This window comes from Aedes aegypti, chromosome 1 (genome assembly GCF_002204515.2).
Source record: "Aedes aegypti strain LVP_AGWG chromosome 1, AaegL5.0 Primary Assembly, whole genome shotgun sequence".
NCBI classification, from domain to species: Eukaryota; Metazoa; Arthropoda; class Insecta; order Diptera; family Culicidae; genus Aedes; species Aedes aegypti.
In genome coordinates this window covers 112229005-112241343 of record NC_035107.1, presented here as the reverse complement: position 1 = coordinate 112241343, position 12339 = coordinate 112229005, and the positions used below count along the sequence as shown (strand labels likewise).

At 37.9% G+C, this 12339-nt stretch overlaps 1 protein-coding gene across 5 annotated transcripts in view; it reads left to right on the top strand.

Annotated features, from left to right (window-relative positions):
- Window positions 1-4572: 4572 nt before the first annotated feature.
- LOC5570700 (protein sidekick) overlaps window positions 4573-12339 on the top strand; it is a 318723-nt gene continuing 310956 nt past the window's right edge. For all 5 annotated transcript variants that reach the window (XM_021845453.1, XM_021845449.1, XM_021845439.1 and 2 more), the window contains exon 1: window positions 4573-5848. The gene's annotated coding sequence lies outside the window, so the exon portion shown is untranslated. The remainder of the gene's footprint in view (window positions 5849-12339) is intronic.

Genomic DNA, 12339 nt, shown 5'->3' with positions numbered 1-12339 from the left:
CAAAGCCATGCTGCAGGTGCCAGGGTTCGATTCCCGGTCAGTCCAGGATCTCTTGGTAATGAAAATTTCTTTGACTTGAGCTCTCAGTTGATAACTGTGCAAGTGCTCATTGAACACTAAGTTGAGAAGCTTTGTTAATTTATTGTTAAAAACAACAAACAAATTATGGTTTCAGAAAAAGTTGTCTACAGGTTTGGTTATTTTTCAGAATAAATTATGATTTAAAATCGTGTACGCTGTACAAAACAAAATTACCTCCCTGGCACTGCACACTATAGTTTTTTTTTGGAAATACACCTCAAAATTCGTGGTTATTCATGAAAAAATGTCGATTTCTGTAGAAATTTTCAACTATGTGTGAATCAAATCGTCTCATATTATAGATCAGAACACTACAGCAATTTTATCTGCGAGGTAAACAAATAATGGTGTGTTAGTAAAAGCATACGTTTTGGCGTTTCTTTCGGAATCGTTTTATCTTTGATCAATAACTCTATGGTTTTCAATAAGGGCCCAGATAGCCGTAGTGATAAACGCGCAGCTATATAGCAAGATCAAGCTGAGGGTCTTTTCGTAAAGGAAACTTTTTCGATTTCCCAGGGCATAGAGTATTATCGTATTCGTACCAGAGCGTTAATGATTAACGTCGCAATGATTAATTAAATGATTAATGATTAAATTCAATTTTATCTTGATTAATGATTATGATTAATGATTAAAAATTTTGAAGCCATGATAAGTGATTGTGATTGATTATTACGCCAAAGTATGATTAATGAATATGATTAATGATTAAATTTAAGTTTTAGATGATTAATGATTATGATTAATGATTAAACTCAGTATTAAAAGTGATTATGATTAATGGTTATGATTAACCCTTACGTGCCTGATGTCAAATTTGATCAAAATTTTTAATTTTAATATAATACTTTTTAAATTATCATCTATCTTATTTATATTTAGAACGTCGCGACCCATTGTGAGCCCGCACTATGCAAATCTCGTCCAGCACGTGTGTAGTCTTTCTATATGTACCTAATAACTACTCTCGGTTACTAGGCATTCAACAATAGAAAGCGTTGTGTTTGGATGAGCATCTAATTTTTCCGAAAGAGGTTCACTTCGTGAAAGAGGACCGTGATTATTGAGTTGAAATCGTTAACTTCTCAGTCCATGAGTTCTCTCGTGGTGTAGGGGTAACTCGCCCTATCTAGTGAATAGGGAGTCGTGAGTTCGATTCTCACCGAGAAGACATGTAACCTTAGGGATTATTCAAATATGACGTTCATCATTTGGGGGAGGGGGGGGGGGGTCTCTACTAAAGTGTGACAGTACATGTATAAGGTATTGGAAAAAGCTTGACATAGGGGGGAGGGGGGACCACAAATCCAGAAAAACGATGGACGTCATATTTAAATGTTCCCTTATCGCAAATTTCACATCAATTTTCCCATATTTTTTTTTAATCATATGTGTACCAATAAATTTTCAAGAGTGTGATACATTCGTTGCATACTTAAAGGTGGTTAGGGCATCTCGTATCATTTATTTTTTTTTGTATTACTCTTTGATTAATCGTTAATCATTCATTAACTATGTGGCGAATGTGGCTTTGTGCAGCGTAGCTTGCGACACATCGTTTTAAGGCTAAGTAGCCCGTCATTCGTTTTGACAGCCATTTTTATATTGCAGCTTGCAATTTTAAAGTGATAAAACTCAGTCATCATCCCTTCTCAGTTATGTCAGTGCAAAACCAAGTGTTTTTCTTCAATTCGCAATCGTTAGACGAATTAGCCACAACCATCAACGCTCAGCACAAATTTCAAATACGGCCTACTTCGCCATAAACGGATGTTTCAAGCGTTATAGATAAACTTGAACATATGCCGGTATGTAAGGTTTGTAGATTTCCGCGAGAAAGTATTCAAAATATTGGTAAAAAACTAGTTGAATTTAATACTTCACTTTATAAAAGAAAGAACAGTGTAGAATCAGTAACCCAGACAACCAGAAATCGCATGAAAGTTCACGTTATAACTTGTTTATTCATACTAATTACATCAAACCCGCAAAACACCGTGGATAAACTCGTCAGATTGATGATTTTCCTCGCATAAAACACTTTTGTTTTTAGTTCATTTGTACATTTTGCTTCGTCCCGTACACTCGTACAAAGTAAGTCGAATCAATCCGTAGCAGCTGTCAAATCAACATTTGTTATCATAAGTTTAGTCGCATAAGATCATGGGTTAGTTCGGTAAAATATTTATACGCTCGCATTGTATGTTATCATTCATCACATAGTATATGCACGCATATCGCCTCCACTTTTGTATGTAGAAGGCCTTTTCGCGACATCTTATGAGTGAAATTTTGCACATATATATTGGTAGTTGTGAAAACTAACTTTCCATATATTAATCTTCATGAACTTTGCAAACCAATCCATTGAATTCATTCTCAAGGGAATTATTGAAGTAGATATTGAATTTTTCGGAAGAATTGGCTTGTTTAGGTGTATCCAGTTTTTTTTTGTATTTTCTGAATCTACGTTAAAGTTTGAACCAGAACCCAAGGTTTTAAAATCTTCTGTGCCCTGGAACTAAACTTTTTAAATCAATTATAATATCAATATTAAGATATTGAAGCGCAATAAAATTGTGATGTACACTAAACTCTTTTTTACACGTTTTTTTTTGCACGCTTTATTTTTACACGGCTTTTCTTACACGCCTTTCGGAATTAACACGGTACTTTTTTTGCACAAAATTCGGAAATAACACGGTTTTTTTACTAATTTACACGGATTTCAGAATTAACACGGCTTGTTTTCCTATTCACACGGATTTCAGAATTAACACGGTACTTTTTCCACGGATTCTAGAATTACCACGGTTTATTTTAACACAAATTCCAGAATTAGCACGGTTTTTTTTTTTGCACGGCACGGGGGACCGTGTAAAAAAAACCTAGTGTACTTAGAAAAATGTGATCTTCCGAACTAGCTACAAATCACTGTAAATACTTAATCACTAAACAGCCCAATTCTTTGAGAAATGTTGTGCGAACTCAGTTTGAACTTTTGATAGGAATTTTCTAACGAGATCTTTATGAAAAACTGGAAAAATACTATGTTTCAAAGGAATTTCCACCCTTCCTTGATTTGAATCTAGATATCAGTAAAAACGGTTATAGATTAAAAATTGGCTGTAACGAAGCTCAAACGATTTTTATATCAGATTTATTGCTTTCTGTCATTTGATCATTGGCCTTTGAATAATTAACCAATAATCAATGATTATTAATCAAAATAATGATTAAATGGCATCTCCCTAAGGCAGGCCTGCCCAACCTTTTTGAACCGCGGGCCAAATCGCAGAAGTAATTTTATGTCGCGGGCCGCATTTTAAAACGCACCAATATTTCCAACAATTCTGACAAAAGTCAGTACATGAAGTTCATAAAACCTGAAATAATCAGTGAAAGAAGTAAATTTCATTTGAAGAAATCTCAAAAAGAGATAATTGCCGCTAAGCATTCTAATATTCTAATAACAGCACCAAATATTATTAGCATGAACCGGGATGTGCTAAAATCCTGATCAAGCTATTACGAAAATCTTGGTCAGAATGTCCAAGATTTTACAAGAATCGTGCGTAGGATTCCTTCAGAATCTCACTCAATAGGGTAAGTGTTCCCTTAGTTGTGGGTGTTCCTATAGTTGCGGTAGTGCCGTTTCCACTGATTTTATTGCATTAGCCACAGAACCGACACTGCCAATCTTGTTATCTTGGCTTGGTGATACACGGAATAGTTGAAAAGAGCGTTCAAATGTCAATAAAACTGATGAAATATCATTAAATTTCATTAAAATTTCATTCATTAAATCATTAAATTGTTCTTGCTTGTACCAATAGTTGCGGTAAAGTGTTCGTATAGTGAGAAATTCATAAGAAAACAACGGATACCGCAACTATAGGAACACAAATTAAAAATATACCGCAACTAAAGGAACAGTGTTCCAATAGTGGAGGTATTATTTTTCACTGACATGCCGTGGATTACTACGATGGAATCATTTTCCTCATTAAGTCAATGGTCGTTACTTCCCGTTACAACATCAACATGTGCATTAATTGCGCTTCTTGAAATTAGGCGGTTCAATGAAATTCAATCGTGATTAGTATCTCCTCTATTGGTACATCTACCCTAATCATTTTGAAATGCCACCTAGAAATCTTTGAAAATGTTGAAAAGTATTTCAAAAAATAACCTGCTAACCTGCTCATAATTTTAATATAAGTTCGTTTAGTATTCCGACAAAATGTTACATAGCGTACTCCTAATTGAAGACGTTAGGGGAGACCATTGTACTTCTACCCTCCACTTCAATCGACGCCTACCGGTAGGCAACAGCAATACTCCCGTTCTCGCGCGCATGATTCCATCCCAAGCAGCAGCTGTTCTGTTCGTGCCTTCTTCGTGTCTACACATTTTCATTCATCCGGCCATTAATGAAGCCGAACCGGACGCCGGTTAACTCCTTCTTCGGAGTCGGGGCTGTTCGGTTCGACGTTGCATTCAGTCGTGCTTTGATCGTCGTCGCGTTTGGTTGGCTTTTCTGTCCGTCGTTGGAAGCAAGTCAATATTGTTGGGTACACATTGTGGTAGTGCTGCTTTGCAGACAACACTGGAGAGGATCACCAACCCGGTTGCAGTGTGACAATTTTGTTGGTGTGTGCGTGTGCTGGCAGTGTGGTTTTACCGTTATTGTTCTTTGCAGAGCTTTGGCTGCAGAAGTGCCGTCTGGGTTCGAAGGTAGTGGTGTTATAGATCCATTCATAAGAACCGATCGTTTGTACTTCCAGTGAGAGAGAACTGGTATTGCTTATAATTGGCGATGCGGCAAACCGAAAGGCGCGCGCGTATACTCGTTGAAGTCAAAGCAGATGAAGAGTCGTTTGGGTATTGTTGAACCGCATAACATGATCTATCAGTAACACAAATACTGAAGCACATTGGTGGGCTGCTGCTGTATACGAAGAAAGGATCAAGTTTGACGACATAATCGAGAAGATAATCAATAATTTGATAGTTTATTAGAATTGCATTATATGAATTGAAGTGTATAACATCTATCAAATATAAGAAGTTTAGCGTGAAATCAAGTTAAAAACGCTTAAGCATGTTCAATCATCCTTACTGTCGATAGATATAAATTACACGATTCACAAAAAAGTGTAGGTATTCGTGCACCGCTGCTGGCAGCTGAAGGAATTTCTATAAATTTAAGGTCAGCAAATTCGAAGGGTGAAGAAGAGAAGTGAAGAAATAACGACCAGAATCCTACAGGTGTGTGTTTGGGTCGTTTACAATCTGTGCGTAGGTATTCGGTCTATGTGTATCCAAAGGAATCCAGCCCAGTAGTTCTTCTGAATACGACAACTGTATCGTGGGAAATGTGAAACGAGAAGTAATAACACAAAACGAAGATCAAAAAGAGTGGTTGGTTGTGAAACTGCTGTGCGATCGGTGTATCGATCTGAGTGCATTGCGGAGAAAAACGAAGAAAAGGAAAATCCATCTAGCAATACAACATTCTCCTCCGGGTTTACGTACTGTGCAATTTTAGCTCGCGTTTTGTAGCTCAAGGAGTGTGGATGAAATTTGAGGCCGCCGACGTCCACGACTATATGGTGAATATTACAGCCGCACTGTTTATATTTCAGAAGCAGTGAAAAAATGAAACGAGCTTGGTGAATCAACGAAACGTATCGCATTTCGTCGTATCCAGTGTTTGGGGCCGATCCCGCTGGCAAAATAAATAAAAGTGAAAAGATTCAAGGTAAGTGAGGATTTTGTTTGCTCATGACAATGCCGATCGGCAGTTAACATAAAATAATCGTTAATGGTATCTTTTGAATTTTTGAACACGATTAGTTTGATTTATATCGCATTTCATACAAAAAAGCTCGTTGATTGATATAGTTATACAGTAGGACAAAAAGCACCAGAGCAATTTTCTCAAAAAAAAAAAAAAAAATGGTTAACTTTTGGTAGCCATAACTTTTATCTCCGTTAATTTCCAACCGATTAATTTCATTTTTCTGTGACAAATTACAAATTACTTCAATTTTATTATTATTATCTTTATTAGGGAGATTTTCAGCCCACGGCTGGTTCATCTCCATATGAAAATGAAAAAGTTCTGAAGCTACCTTAAGGGCAGCAGCAGATTACAGAGTTGTTACAGAGTATAACTTGATTTTTTTTCTTACTCACAGTCAAATCTAGTATTAGAATTTATACGGAAGGGTTTATCACAAAAGAAATGCTTTCAGAGTACCTTAAATATCAATTTTATATCAAATGTTACAGATAGGTACAAAAATTCACCAAGACATCAAGAGATCCATATTAAAAAAAAAAACAAAAAAACGATTCACTTCGTAGCTACGCCGTGGTCAATCATTCATTCAAATATGACATCCATCATTTGGGGGAGGGGGTGTATACAAATGTGTGACAGAACGTGTAAACTATTGAGAAAAGCGTGACAGAGGGGGGAGGAGAGAAAGGCGTGTAGTAATCCCGAAAACGAAGGACGTCATATTTAAATCATCCCATAGTGGTATTATAGCAACCGGATGTCGCAGCTACATACGCGCAGCACCTCGAGCCTCCATTACCGGAAGAGGGTGAGCTGGATGAAGCCCCTCTTGAGGACTGCTGGAGAACAGTAAAAGCAGCCATCAACGATGCAGCTGAGAGCAACGTTGGGTACGCGGGACGGAATCGACGGAACGATTGGTTCGACGAGGAGTGCCAGGAGGTTTTGGAGGAGAAGAATGCAGCGCGGGTGGTCATGCTGCAGCAAGGGACCCGGCAGAACGTGGAACGTTATAGACGGAAACGGCAACAGCAGACCCGCCTCTTTTGGGAGAAAAAACGCCCCCTGGAGGAGACGGAGTGCGAGGAGATGGAACAGCTGTGCCGGTCTCAAGAAACGCGTAAGTTCTATCAGAAGCTCAACGCTTCCTGCAACGGCTTCGTGCCGCGAGCCGAGATGTGCAGGGATAAGGATGGGAGCATTTTGATGGACGAGCGTGAGGTGATCGAAAGGTGGAAGCAGCATTTCGACGAACACCTGAATGACGCTAAGATCACAGGCAATGAAGGTCGGGACAACGGAGGAAATGCCTTCGTCGGTACTGCGGAGGATGGAAACCAACCAGCCCTCACTTTGAGGGAGGTTAAGGATGCCATTCACAAGCTCAAGATCAATAAAGCTGCTGGTAAGGATGGTATTGGAGCTGAACTCATAAAGATGGGCCCAGAGAGGCTATCCATCTGTTTGCACCGGCTGATAGGCACTATCTGGGATTCAGAACAGCTACCGGAAGAGTGGAAGGAAGGGGTGATATGCCCCATCTACAAGAAAGGCGACAAGTTAAATTGTGAGAACTTTCGAGCGATCACTATTCTAAATGCGGTCTATAAAGTTTTATCCCAGATCATCTTCCGTCGTCTGTCATCTATAGTAAGCGAGTTCGTGGAAAGTTATCAAGCCGGCTTCGTTGACGGCCGATCGACAACGGACCAGATCTTTACTGTACGGCAAATCCTCCAAAAATGTCGTGAATACCAGGTCAACGGTGTTCGTCTACCTTGGATCCTTGCTGACGGCTGACAATAACGTTAGCCGTCAAATACGGTGGCGCATCATCAGTGGAAGTTGGGCCTACTATGGTATCATGTACAAATCGCTCATAAGGCCGGTAGTCCTCTACGGGCATGAAACGTGGACGATGCTCGAAGAGGACTTGCAAGCACTTGGAGTCTTCGAACGTCGGGTGCTTAGGACGATCTTTGGCGGTGTGCAGGAAAACGGTGTGTGGCGGCGAAGGATGAACCACGAGCTCGCTCAACTCTACGGCGAACCCAATATCCAGAAGGTGGCCAAAGCTGGAAGGATACGATGGGCAGGGCATGTTGCCGGAATGCCGGGCAGCAACCCTGCAAAGATGGTTTCCGCTTCGGATCCGGTTGGTACAAGAAGGCGTGAAGGCGTGGAGCACAGCGAGCTATGTGGGCGGATCAAGTGCGTATCGATTAGGCGAGCGTGGGGCAGAAACGAGGATGGAGAGATGCGGCCACGAACCGAGTATTGTGGCGTGAAATTGTTGATTCAGTGTTATCTGTTTAGATGTTAACTAAATAAATTAAATGAATGAATAGTGGTATTATAGCACAGAGAATTACTCAGATGGAGCTTTAGCGAAATGTTTGGCAATGAAAATTGTATAATACATATCTGATGAAATGTTTTTACGATCAAATTATCTTAAACTCGACATTTAGACAACTGAAGTAATAAGTCGAAAGCGTAGGAAATGGTATACGTTTTACATATTACATAAGATTTTAACTGAAAACTTGGAGGCATTGAAGAAGAAATCCATCAAAGACTAATTAAGTTATCCAGCTGTTCATCGAAAACTTATGAAGATACGTATCCTATTTTCGGAACGTCAGAATTGAGAAATCCTCCAAAATACAAAGGAGTCGGTCTAAATGCCATGCTTCTTGCACACTTTACAATGAATGTTCAGAAATAAATCTTGCAAGGTCTTCGGCGAATGCTGGCGAATGTTTTGTAGAACACTATGTCTTAGCCACAGATAACAGGCGTTTAAATCCGATAATAAAACTGTGTAAGAAAATTAATGGTCATTTGAAATAGCATTCACATCGTGGTTGCGCTGTTATCGCTAAGTTCCCATGAAAATATCAGTGGTGAATATGAAATATTTCAGGATACTGATATTCATCACTGTTTGGCGAAATACGCTGTGTGGCGGCGTTAGTGATTTCAACGTGTTCCAGTTTCAATATTTACACATGTTTTCAGAATTTTTTTTTGTTTTAGCATAAACATCTGTTATCTGTGTCTTAGCCTTGGTGTGGAATCACACACTGAACACAACGTCCATCGTTTACTACACAAATGATTTTTGTTCATTCACCTTTTTTCGTAACTATGGTCATATTCGGCACAAAACTGATGAATTTACCCTGACTGTTCAGTTTTTGTGCAACTTTCAAGTACCGTCATCTAGAGTAAAATTGATCCCTGCAGCAAAATTCATCAGCATCTTCACTTTCAAAAATTTACAAGAGGTTCATCCATATTAAAAAAAAATCTCGAAATTTCAAGTCCACACTCAAACATACGAGTACTGGCACCCTAAAGGAAGTATCTGGACCAAATTTCAGTGTTTTTCGTTCAAATTAATACAATCAGCTCTCCCTTACTCGATATTGAAGGGACCATCGAGTTAGGGAGGTATCGAGTGAGCCATGAAAATCTACTTTTACTATGGTTCTCTAACTCGATATCGAGATACGGAATATCGAGTAAGGGAGAGTTAACTCGATTTTATGTTTTAGAATTTTTTCGAAGATAAGAAGCCTGAGTTATGCAAAACTCAAAAACATAGAAATAAATAATTCTTCAACAATAAAAAAGCTTTATATGTCTGCTGAAAATTGGCTGAAAAAACTATATCGATAAAAATAGATATTCTGCAATTCTTTTGTTTTAGTGCTCTTATAAGCACTTCCACAGTTATTAACTGAGGCCTTTTTTTTTGCAAATTGACCATTCTTGTATGTGTATGTCCAGGCTTGATAAAAACTCCTCTGCAAAGAGGAGGCGATTTTGCCGCTTATCTGAGGAGAAAAAATTGAACTCAAAACTTCAACACAAATCCTCAAGCGATTCGAGGAGAGTGCAAAAAAAAAAATGCGAGGATTTTTTCTGGTACTTTCTCTCATTTGTTGCGATGCTCACCTTTACTCACGCTTCAAAAGAACTCTTGAGCGTCCTGCCAGAACAAGGCAGTCCTCGGGGAGCATTATTTTTTGATGGAATTTTACTTTTTTCACATCATGATCAAAGAATGTACCAGCTATGGGTTGTTAGTTCAAATCCCGTCGGTCGAGGATCTTTTTGAGTTGGAAATTTTGTATTTCTCAGGGCATAGCGCATTGTGCATTGTGCTTGCCACAAATGCAAAAAATATCAATGGATGAAATAAGTTCTGAGTTTTATTTAAACGCATAAATCGAGCATTAGGAATTCGAAATTGGTGAAAATTTTCATTTACTTGAAAAAACTAATTGTAAACTATATGGTATTTTGATAAAAATAATTTTTTATTGTCTTTTGCTTTTATTTCTACCCAAAACTATTGAACAACATTCTGCTTCAAAGGCCGAACAGTGTTGAAAAAAAAAAAATTGATTATAACACAAATGAACTTATTTGAGATTGTTGTTAACGGCTTAAGCTAAACTCAAACTTCTAGAGTCTAAATTATTGTAAAATGCATTAAACTTAAGATGCAAGGAATTCTGGAAGAATTCTCGAATATATTCGGAAAAATTGCTGTAAGATTGTCGGAATAAGCCCAGAAGGATTTTCAGAAGAGATATCCGGCAGAATCCCAGAACGAGTTGCGGTGAATTTCACAAAGAATATCCGTGAATATTCTACAGCAAATTCTTAAAAGAGATCCAGAAAAATCCGAAAGAATTTCAGAGGGATATGCGGTAGAATATATGAGGAGTTTCTTTAAGAATCCCAGAGGGCTTTCTGGAAGATTTCTTAAGGGATTCCTGTAAGTAAAAAAGAAATCTGGAAAACTCTCCGATGAATTTTCAGAAGAATCCCAGTGGGATTGTTTCAAGAATTCTAGAGCTATTTCCGAAAAAAAAAATCTGGAATAGTTTTCGGAACAATCTTAGATGAATTTTCTCATAAATTACAGAGGTATTTCCGGAAGTATTCTAGGCAAATATTTGAAGCAATAACAATGAATTGTCTGGAATGATGTTAGCAAGATTCCTGGAAAATATAAAAGGGGGTTTTTGCAAGAGCACCAGAACGATTTCCAAACATTTCTAGGGGGATTTTTTTGGAAAAACTTCAGAGATATTCTGAAAAATTCTAACAGGATTTCCGTAAGTATTCCGAACGAATTGCCGGAAGAATTTCAGAACCGAGCCGACTGGAATATATGAAACATTTATTGACTCTAACCTTGATGTTAATATTCCTTTACAAACTAAACTTGATATTGACAATGCTCTTGAAACTTTAACAAATTCCACTGTTGAAGCCAGGAGCATTGCAATTCCAAAATGTGAAGTAATATTAGAATCCGTGATTATAGACGATGATCTTAAACTCTTGATCCGTCTTAAAAACGTGAGGAGAAGGCAATTTCAACGTACTCGTGATCCTGCTATGAAAACTATATGGCAGGATTTGCAGAAAGAAATCAAGAAACGTTTTGCTCAATTAGGAAACAAAAATTTTGAAAATAAGATTTCTCAATTGGACCCTGGCTCTAAGCCCTTTTGGAAATTATCTAAAATCTTGAAAAAACCTCAGAAGCCAATACCGGCATTGAAAGAGGAAACAAATTATTACTAACTAATTGCGAAAAAGCTCAAAAACTTGCTATGCAGTTTGAAAGTGCGCACAATTTTAATTCAGGACTTACTAGTCCAATTGAAAATCAAGTTACTCAGGACTTCGAAAATATTCTCAATCAAGAGAACGATTTCGAAAATGCCTGTGTGACTGATTTGGAAGAATTGAGAACTATTATTGGAAAATTCAAAAATATGAAAGCTCCTGGCGATGATGGAATTTTCTACATCCTCATCAAGAAACTTCCAGAAAGTAGCTTATCATTTTTAGTAGATATATTTAACAAATGTTTTCAATTAGCATATTTTTCTGTCAAATGGAAAAATGCTAAGGTTGTTCCAATTTTAAAACCAGACAAAAATCCTGCAGAAGCTTCTAGCTATCGTCCAATCAGTTTGCTTTCCTCCATCAGTAAACTTTTTGAAAAGGTCATTTCGAACAGAATGATGGCCCACATCAACGAAAATTCAATTTTTGCCAATGAACAGTTCGGATTCCGCCATGGACATTCGATCACTCATCAACTTTTACGTGTAACAAATTTGATCCGTTCCAACAAATCTGAAGGCTATTCTACTGGTCTTGCTCTTCTAGACATAGAAAAAGCATTCGACAGTGTTTGGCATGAAGGTTTGACTGTAAAATTAAAAAAACTTTAATTTTCCAACATACATTGTTAGAATAATTCAAAGTTATCTGTCAAATCGTACACTTCAGGTTAATTATCTCCACTCCAGATCTGAAAGACTTCCTGTAAAAGCTGGTGTTCCCCAAGGCAGCATTTTGGGACCGATATTATACAATATTTTCACATCTGACTTACCTGAGTTACCTCA